The sequence below is a fragment of the Mus pahari genome, chromosome 1, assembly GCF_900095145.1.
Source record: "Mus pahari chromosome 1, PAHARI_EIJ_v1.1, whole genome shotgun sequence".
Lineage (NCBI taxonomy): Eukaryota > Metazoa > Chordata > Mammalia > Rodentia > Muridae > Mus > Mus pahari.
Window position 1 is genome coordinate 75,391,478 of NC_034590.1, and position 9,939 is coordinate 75,401,416.

The window sequence follows — 9,939 nt, forward strand, 5'->3', positions numbered from 1 at the left end:
ATATTTTTTAAAAAGAAAGGATTCAGTATTCTGGCCATTCGTATTGATCAATGTCATTGATCAAGGTAATGTGGGAAAAACTAAAGAAATAGAGAACAGGACTTCTATATCAGTACAATAACTAAGTAGACTCTCTGTTTTAGTTTTTATGGCATAATTAGACTTCCCTAAGAAATAGGAATGGGAAATAAGGAGTTTTAATGATAAGAAAATTAACTTGTTTTAGACAGAGAAAGTTATCGCTTCTCGGCCTTTTGGCTAAGATCAAGTGTAGACAGAGAAAGTTTTTGTCTTTTTTTTCATTAAAAATAGTTTTTCATATATTTTGATTAAGGTTTCTTATCCAACTCCTTCCAGGTCCTCCCACTACATTCCTACCCACTCAAATCCACATCCTTTCTATCTCTCAATAAAAAGAAACAAACAGCAACACCAACAAAAAAGCAAAAGAGAACAAAGAGAGACAAAAGAGCCAATCGAAAAGCACAAGCAAGACACACACATTGCACACACAAAAATCCCCAAAAAACACAGGATACTGGGAAATTTGCAAAGTATCTACATAGTTTACCAACAATCATTGTAACTATATTAAACCTGAAAATGAGAAGAAAATTAAAGTTTTCATATGAAAATGTGCTTTCTGTATTGGAAAAATTAAATAAAGAAGCATTAGCATATAATGCCGTGGCAGGAAAGAAAACACTTTTTTAGAGTCTGGATTTTAGACAAAGAATTTTCAAGTGGGGTTGATAGTCATGATAGTCACAGTAAGAGAAATATGTGATAGGACATAGAAGTAGAGAACACTGGAAAGGATCTGTCTATGTGGCCAGTGAGAACCCCTGTGTGCAACAAGGACAGGTACAGAATATCATGTTTTCCTCTACTACTCTTCTCTCATGAGAAAGTTTCCATGCTGGAAACCAATAATGAGAACTAGCCACATGACCAAACTGTGACAAAACTGTGGCCTTCTGCTAGACAGGTGGGTAATGGGACTATGTGCCTATTATAATAGCAGGAACTTGGATTTCCCTATATGTTTCCACAAGATACAAGGAGCTATGTGAGGCACCAGCAACAGTACCATTTTCATGTTATTAGATAAAAGCTAGCATCAAGTCAACTGGATAGAAATGATTTTTTTCTATAAATATGCTATATAACATATTTATAGGAAACATTATATATATATATATATATATATATATATATATATATATATAGAGAGAGAGAGAGAGAGAGAGAGAGAGAGAGAGAGCATGCATAAATTTAAGAGAGGGAGGATAGAGGAGGCTATATGAGAGGGATTGGAAGCAAGGAGAAGGGAAAATGATATAGTTATATAATAATTTAAAATAAACTATAAAAATAAGTTTAAAAGAAAAATGGCTTTTCCTCTGAGATAGAAGAATATTGGGTGTGCTTGTAAATATCTTCAGAAATGAGTGGAAAATGTCTTACTGTTTTGATTTGCTTTGGAGGGTGATTTTTCCAGATCATTTATTCTTCAGAAAATAACACTTTTGTTTGACTCCTTACAAGGATGGGTCTGTTGCTGGTCATAGGATAGACAATGTTCTTTGGGGTTTTTTGCTTGTGTGTGTGTGTGTGTGTGTGTGTGTGTGTGTGTGTTTTCAACAAGCTTTCTCTGTGTAGCCCTGGCTATCCTGTAACTTCCTCTGTAGACCATGCTGACCTCAAACTCAGAGATCCAACTACCCCTGTCTCCCAGGTACTGGGATTAAGGGTGTGTGTGTACCACCAGACGTAGCTCAGACATTTTCATTCAAGTGGAGAAATACGTTTCTTTGATCATGTCCTTCCAAATACCCTCTCTTTTCTTCCCTCTCCCACTCCCACAGTAAAGCTTTCCTAGTAGGAACAGAAGTTCTCCAGTATTCCACAACTATAACTTCTTCAAAAGAGAACTCTGGAGGTTTAAAATTAAGTATGTTTTAGAAACGTAAGAAAACATAAGTTCACATCTACCAAAGAAACAGAAACTCATCAATAAGTGTTAGGTAGATAAGCCTACATAAGAAGCCCTTTACCTAGCCCTTTATCAGACTTGCCAATGTTTCCTTATACATAGGAACCAATCACCCCAGAATGTGGGATCCACATTCTAAAATCTCATCTGTTGGGGTTTTATTTATTTCTTTTTTCAAGATGACTCAGGAATTAGGCTATGCACTGACTCCTGTATCAATATGTACTGTTTCTGTGCCCATGCTAAAGAGACCTGCATCAGAATTTAGCACCTTTCAAGTGCATCTAGTTCTTCCCTCACACAACATTTTTGAGCTGTGTCCAATTCATTGAAGATTTACATGTAATGAAAGAATGACTTTTATATTATATACCCTTCTGTAAAAATGTGTTAAAAGTAAATCCCAAAAGTCTTGTCAGATATCAGTAGTACCCTCTTGGCAGCATTGCCAGCATTCGCTTTGCTTTCTCTCACTTGCATAATCTACAACCTTTTCCTCTGTTGGACAACTGGGAAACTCATCACAAATAGGTGAAGATCTAAATGTTCTTAGTTAGGTGAACTCGTGTGTTTACAAGGAAAGCTCACCTGTTGATTTCTGGAACACCTGCCCTGTTGATTTCTGGAACACCTGCCCTGTTGATTTCTAGAACCTAGACTGCTTTCATATTCAAAATATCATCATTTCAAGGAAAACTTGTAACCTAGGGCTGTCCTGATTGGGAATTTTTCACATGAAAAAGTTAAAATTTCGCCCTCTTAAAATGTAAAGTGCACATATATACTTTAGCTGGTACACTACATAGGGGATAAATAGAATTGTCTAAGCCTGGGGACCTCAGATCCCTGCACAATTAATATTGGCAATATGCAGAGTATGCATGTAAAAGAAGACTGTTTTAAATTTTTTTTAACTTCTTCTGGTTTCTACAGTTTATATTTGATGGATTAAATTTTCAGAACTATTTCTTATTTTCTCAAATATAAGGAAATTGTTAAAATAAAAATGTTAAATGCATGAATACCTAGTAGATAAATGGTACCCTGTAAATATCATGTGACAATTGAGACAAAATGCGTGATTTTGTAATTAAATGAATTAATAACAAATATTATCCTGTTCCCATTTTTCATATAATTACAGTAATAAAAGCAAGAAATGAAACATGATTGCTCAGTTTCAATGGGAAACTCAATCTAGTTTAGGTCTTGCTACACCTGAACAGCAAACATGGAACCCCTGCGAAGACCTAGTCAAACCCCATCCAAACTCCTTGCTAGTCTTAATACATCCTCCCACCCCAAACCAAAGTTAGTGACAGCCAACCTTGCCCAACAACCAGCAGACATGATGACAGCATGTGCCTAATAGACTTTGAAACAAATAGGAGTGAAATATAGAGCTGAAAGAATACAGGGTTTTTGTTATGACAAAAGAAAAATGTGACCTGTTTGGAGTGTACCCTCCTGATTGTCCATTAATGAGGAGAAGGAAGCAGGGCCATGTGTCTAGGGTTATATTATTCTCACACTCCTGCCCTCCAAGGCTAATGCACAACTTGGCAAACTTGTTAAATAAACTGCCTTACCTTTATTACTCTTAGTCTCCAGTGATCTTATGAAACAAGGATCTTTGTTTCTCATCACAAATATTTCCGATATTTGTTACAATGTAGTTAAAACATAAATTCAAATCTTTTATAATAAGCATGCTTCTGTGATTTATTGTCATTTAAAACTTGGGCTTTGAGGGGTGTGTGTGTGTGTGTGTGTGTGTGTGAACACCACTGTTTTTGTTTCCCTAGAGGTCAATCTGAAGGTGCACATAGATACTATAGAGAATCGTGGTATATTTGGAGAGGGAAGTGATGAACTATAGATGTTACCTTAAATCTTAGAATTTCATACACTGGATGGTGTATGGACCAACAAACAGTAATTAACTGTTTGGAAATGAGCACGTGTAAGATTAAGATGAAGGGGTCAGAAAATCCAGCACCTGAATTGGGTGAGGTCCCATTCCATGGAGCACAGATGATACCTCTCAACGTGTCCTCTCATGATAGTGCTGATTGCGTCCACCAGCCACAGATAACTCAGTTAAATTTTAAAGAAATCACTTAGGTCAGTGTACCCTGCACCAGGATCTAAGAGCCTTGGCGAGATCAGCACCTATACTCTAATTCGTATTGAAAGAATTCTGCCTCCTTTCCATACCAACCTCCTAGACTCCCATTCACTCCTCGGTGTCTCCTTCATGTAGATTCCCTGGAACTCCTGAGACTCACCAACTTCAGAAGTACCAGCCACTGCTCCTGGCTATTGATTGTAACATACTATTATAAATGGTCCTCTGTGTATCTTTTCTCCCCTGTTGGGTATGAAGTTAGTACTCTTATTAGGTAACATAAAGTGGCCCTGAGGTCCATTTCCCAAGAGAAAGAATTTTAAAATTCATTGCAAGATTTAGAAAAGGTCACAAAGGCCTGGAGAGTCTAAATACAGAAAAAAAGATGTTAAACAAGCTAGAAATGTGCCAGAAACAGAGATAAATCTATTTTACAAACTCACTTTGTGTGTAGAATCTAAATGCATTGAATTCATGGAAATAGATAATAAAGTAGTAATTACTACGGGGCTGAGAGTGGGGAAGTAGAGAGATGAAGGCTGAGGGTTCAAAGGCTCAGTGAGGAAAGATGGGAAATCCCTAGAACTCAATAGACAGCACCTAAACCAAGAACTCTTCACATTTTCATTAGCAATGCCTTCTTTATCTTTTTTCCTTCCTTCCATCCTTTCTTCATTACTTTCCTTTTTGTTGTTTTTGAGATAGTGCCTAATATACCACAGCCATACTCTTGCCTCAATCTCCTGAAAATTATAAATATTATTCATTTTCACCAGCTAAGTATTCTACAAACACACACACACATACACACAAACACACACACACACACACATAAGAAATCCTGCAAATGGTGTGAATTAATGGGACTATGAATTATCTGAGAGTTAGTACTCAGTTCACTGTGCATAACATTCAAAACATCATATCATACACCTGTGTAAAATATATACTCCCTCTGTGGCCATGATCAGGATTAAACCCGGGGGCTCATGGGTTTAGTATTCTGCCACTGAACAACACTCTCAGTCCTAAATACATACAGTTTTCACTTAATATTCTTCAAAAGACACGGAAGGGATAGGAGGGAGGGTAACAAGAAAGGGGAAGTGATTATAGTAGAAGATAATTGATGTTTTCATAGACATAATTGAATAAAAATAAAACTACCCATTTATATATGCGAGACAGTCTTAAACATGGAGAATTTAAATCATCTTTCCAATTCAAAAATCAGGCAGAGACATAGCCAGGGTATGGAACCCCAAATCCAAGTCTCACTGTCACTGTGTGACAACAGTGAATGTAAGGTGACTTTTTCATGAGAGCAATTAAGTAGAGTTCCATCCATCATTCTGTACAGAAGAGAAAGGATGAAACCTAGTATTCATTACAACTGGTTTATTTTTTTCCAATTTTTATTAGGTATTTACTTCATTTACATTTTAAATGCTATCCCCAAAGTCCCCTATACCCTCCCCCCCCACCTACCCACCCACTCCCCCTTCTTGGCCCTGGTGTTCCCCTGTACTGGGGAATATAAAGTTTGCAAGACCAAGGGGCCTCTCTTCCCAATGATGGCTGACTAGGCCATCTTCTGCTACATATGCAGCTAGAGACACGAGCTCTGGGGGTGCTAGTTAGTTACAACTGGTTTATTAACTGAGTGATTTCTACAAGTCATGTGGCTAAGAACTTAAAGTTAATGAAATCACATAAGGAAGTATTTAACCTACCTATTAGGAATGTGAAAGACATGTAGAGAAATTTGGTCTAGTGATCTCAGAAATGGATTCTAGTTGACAGTAGTTAGTTATGGAACTACAGGATTCCTTAGACATCTTAAGCCAACAATATATGACAAAGCCAATCAAGGATAACTTTCCCTCAGCAACTATGAGGAGAGAAGACTCGAGGACTAATGTACATGCACTTAGTATTTGTTCTTATAAAAGTGAGCATAAGTCAGATGTAGTAGCTCACATCTTTATTCCCAACACTTGGGAGACAGAGGCAGGCAGATCTCTACGATGTCAAAGTCAGACTGGTCTACAAAGCAAGTTCCAGTACAAACAGGGATATATTAAGAGACCCCAATTTAGGAGCCCTATAGAGGAATTAGGATTAAAGGAGCTAAAGGATGGCAACCCCAGAGGAAGACCAGCAGTCTCAACTAACACAGAACCCTGGGAGCTCCTAGAGATAGAGCCACCAACCAGGGAGCATATATGGGCTGGTCTGAGTCTCCCCCACCCTGCCCAGCACATACATAGCAGAGGACTGCCTTGTCTGGCCTCAGTGGGAGAGGTTGCGCCTAATACTGTAGAGACTTGAGGCCCCAGGGAAAGAGGGTGAGGGGGGAGCACCCTTTTAGAGGCAAATAGGATGGATGGGTAATATCTAGACTATAAATAAATAAAATAATTAATTAAAAGAGAAGCTTCTAATTAAAGAAAATTAAATGAGTTTATCTAATAAGCTTAATCAATAAACATGTTTTTAGAGAAAGACCCCAACTCAAAACAATAAATAAAATGTTTTATTTTTTAAAGAGTAAGTGTATAATCGTCAGGGAGATGCAAATGAAAACAACCCTGAGATTCCACCTTACACCAGTCAGAATGGCTAAGATCAAAAATTCAGGTGACAGCAGATGGTGGCGAGGATGTGAAGAAAGAGGAACACTCCTCCATTGTTGGTGGGATTACAAGCTCGTACAANCACTCTGGAAATCAGTCTGGCGGTTCCTCAGAAAATTGGACATAGCACTACTGGAAGAACCAGCAATTCCTCTCCTGGACATATACCCAGAAGATGTTCCAACTTGTAATAAGGACACATGCTCCACTATGTTCATAGCAGCCTTATTTATAATAGCCAGAAGCTGGAAAGAACCCAGATATCCCTCAACAGAGGAATGGATACAGAAAATGTGGTGCATTTTCACAATGGAGTACTACTCAGCAATTAAAAACAATGAATTTATGAAATTCTTAGGCAAATGGATGGATCTGGAGGATATCATTCTGAGTGAGGTAACCCAATCACAAAAGAACACACATGGTATGCATTCACTGATAAGCAGATATTAGCCCAGAAACTTAGAATATCCAAGATACAATTGGCAAAACACATGAAACTCAAGAAGGAAGACCAAAGTGTGGATACTTCACTCCTTCTTAGAATGGGGAACAAAATACCCATGGAAGGAGTTACAGAGACAAAGTTCGGAGTTGAGACGGAAGGAAGGACCATTCAGAGACTGCCCCACCCAGGGATCCATCCCAGATATAACCACCAAACCCAGACACAATTGCATATGCTAGAAATATTTTGCTGACAGGACCCTGATATATCTATCTCTTGTGAGGCCATGCCAGTGCCTGGCAAATACAGAAGTGGATGCTCACAGTCATCTATTGGATGGAACACAGGGCCCCTAATGAAGGAGCTAGAGAAAGTACCCAAGGAGCTAAAGGGATCTGCAACCCTATAGGGGGAACAACAATATGAACTAACTAGTACGCCCCCCCCCCAGAGCTGTGTCTCTAGTTGCATACGTAGCAGAGGATGGCCTAGTTGGTCTTCAATGGGAGGAGAGACCCTTGGTCTTATGAAGATCGTATGCCCCAGTACAGGGGAATACCAGGGGAAGTGGGAGCAGGGGGGTATAGGGGGCTTCAGGATAGCATTTGAAATGTAAATGAAGAAATTATCTAATAAAAAAAGAGTAAGTATAGATTTAGGGAAAGATTCAACTCCTGAAATAGGGTATATATAGTTCCTATTCTTTTCTAAACATATTAGTTTCCTTTCCTGTGACTATGAAGAAACTATGAGTTGTGTTGGTGATGTCCTAAGCAATGGGCCTTGATGTCAGTTTGCAGAGAACAATCTATTGTCTTGACAAACCTTGGGTTGTCTAGGGACTTCAGTCGGACCTCTTTGACCAATAAGTAAATCGGGTGAACCCTAGTCAGTGTACTGTAAGCTTCATTTGCAAGAGAATAACCAAATAGAACTCTGATCCTCAATATTTGGAGACTTCATTAAGATTGCCTTCATATATTTTAGGAAGTTTCTACTGCACTAGATTTACACGCCACACCTTAAATGCCCCTCAGTTCTAGCTGTCCCTCAAGCCTATCTTCACTTCCCCTCTCCACCTAAAACTCCTAATCTTGTCCCCATGCCCACCCCCTGTCTACCTATAAAACCTACTCTATTTACCCCTTGAAGAGATCCACGTGTGCACTGTGTCCCTTCTTCTTTATTTAACCTTTCTGGACCTACGAACTGTAGCTTGATTATCATTTATTTAACAACTAATATGCACATGTAAGTGAATATGTACCTTATTTATCTTTCTAGGTCTAGGTTACCTCACTTACAGTGTTAGGAGTGGGCTACATCCTATTGAGTTGTTGGCCGAAGGGCTCCATTGATATCTACAAACCCAGGCTGTTGCTAGGACATAGGTTGCTCTCTGCAAACTGACATTAAGGCCTATTCCTGAGAACAGCACCAATATAACTCACTGAATATGGAAAGGTCAAGCAGATGCCTACATAGAGCCTTCATCCATTCATTCTAGTATATTTGATATGGAACAGTATTTTGTATGTTATCAAACATTCTTTTTTCTAGTTCCATCCAATTGCTTACAAATTTCATAATGTCTTTTGGGTATATGCCTAAGAGTGATATAGCTGGATCTTGAGGTAGATCAATTCCTATCTTTCTAAGGAACTGCCATACTGATTTCCATAGTGGCTGTACAAGTTTGCACTCCCACCAGCAATGGAGGAGTGTTCCCCTACTCCATATCCTTTAAAGCTTGGGCTGTCATTTGTGTTATTGATCTTAGCCATTCTAACAAATATAACATAGAATACCAAAGTAGTTTTTATTTATTTACATTTTCCTGATGACTAAGGATATTGAACCTTTTTAAAGGAATTTCTCAGACATTTGAGATTCTTCTATTGAGAATTCTCTTTTTGTTGTTGTTTTTCTTTTTATTGGATATTTTCTTTATTTACATTTCAAATGTTATCCTCTTTCCCTGTTCCCACCCTCACCACAGAAATCCCCTATTCCATTCCCCCTCCCCCCTGCTTCTACGAGGGTGTTTCCTTGTCTACCTACCCATTCCTGCCTCACCACCCGGGCATTCCCCTACACTGGGACATCAAGCCTTCACAGGATCAAGGGCCTCTCCTCCCACTGATGCCCAACAAGGACATCCTCTGCTACATATGTGGCTGGAGCCATGGGTCCCTCCATGTGTACTCTTTGGTTGGTGATTTAATCCCTGGGACCTCTGTGGAGTCTGATTGGTTGATATTTTTGTTCTTTTTATGGGGTTGTGAACCCCTAGATATGAACCTGATTTTTAATTGGACTATTTGGTTTCTTTGATGCCACACTTCAGTTCTTTATAAATGTTGGATATTAATCCTCTATTAGATGTTGAGTTGGTAAAAACCCTTTCCGATTCTGTTAGCTACCACGTTGTCTAAATGACAATTCCTTCTTACAAAGCTTTTAGTATCAAGAAGTCCCATTTATTCATTGATGATCTTAGAACCTGTACTAACAGTGTTCTCTTGAGAAAGTCTTCTCCAGTATTAACGTGTTCAACGCTATTCTTTACTTCTATCAGGTTCAGTGTGCCTGGTTTTGTGTTGAAGTCTTTGATTGATTTGGAGTTGGGTTTTGTTCAAGGTGATAAGTAGGGATTTATTTGCATTCCTCTACATGCAGACACCAGTTTGAGCAGCACCATTTGCTGAAGTTCATGGGTGATTGATTTATG

At 38.6% G+C, this 9,939-nt stretch overlaps 1 pseudogene; it reads left to right on the forward strand.

Annotated features, from left to right (window-relative positions):
* Positions 1–238: 238 nt before the first annotated feature.
* On the forward strand, positions 239–365 carry LOC115062978 (annotated as a pseudogene).
* Positions 366–9,939: the final 9,574 nt, after the last annotated feature.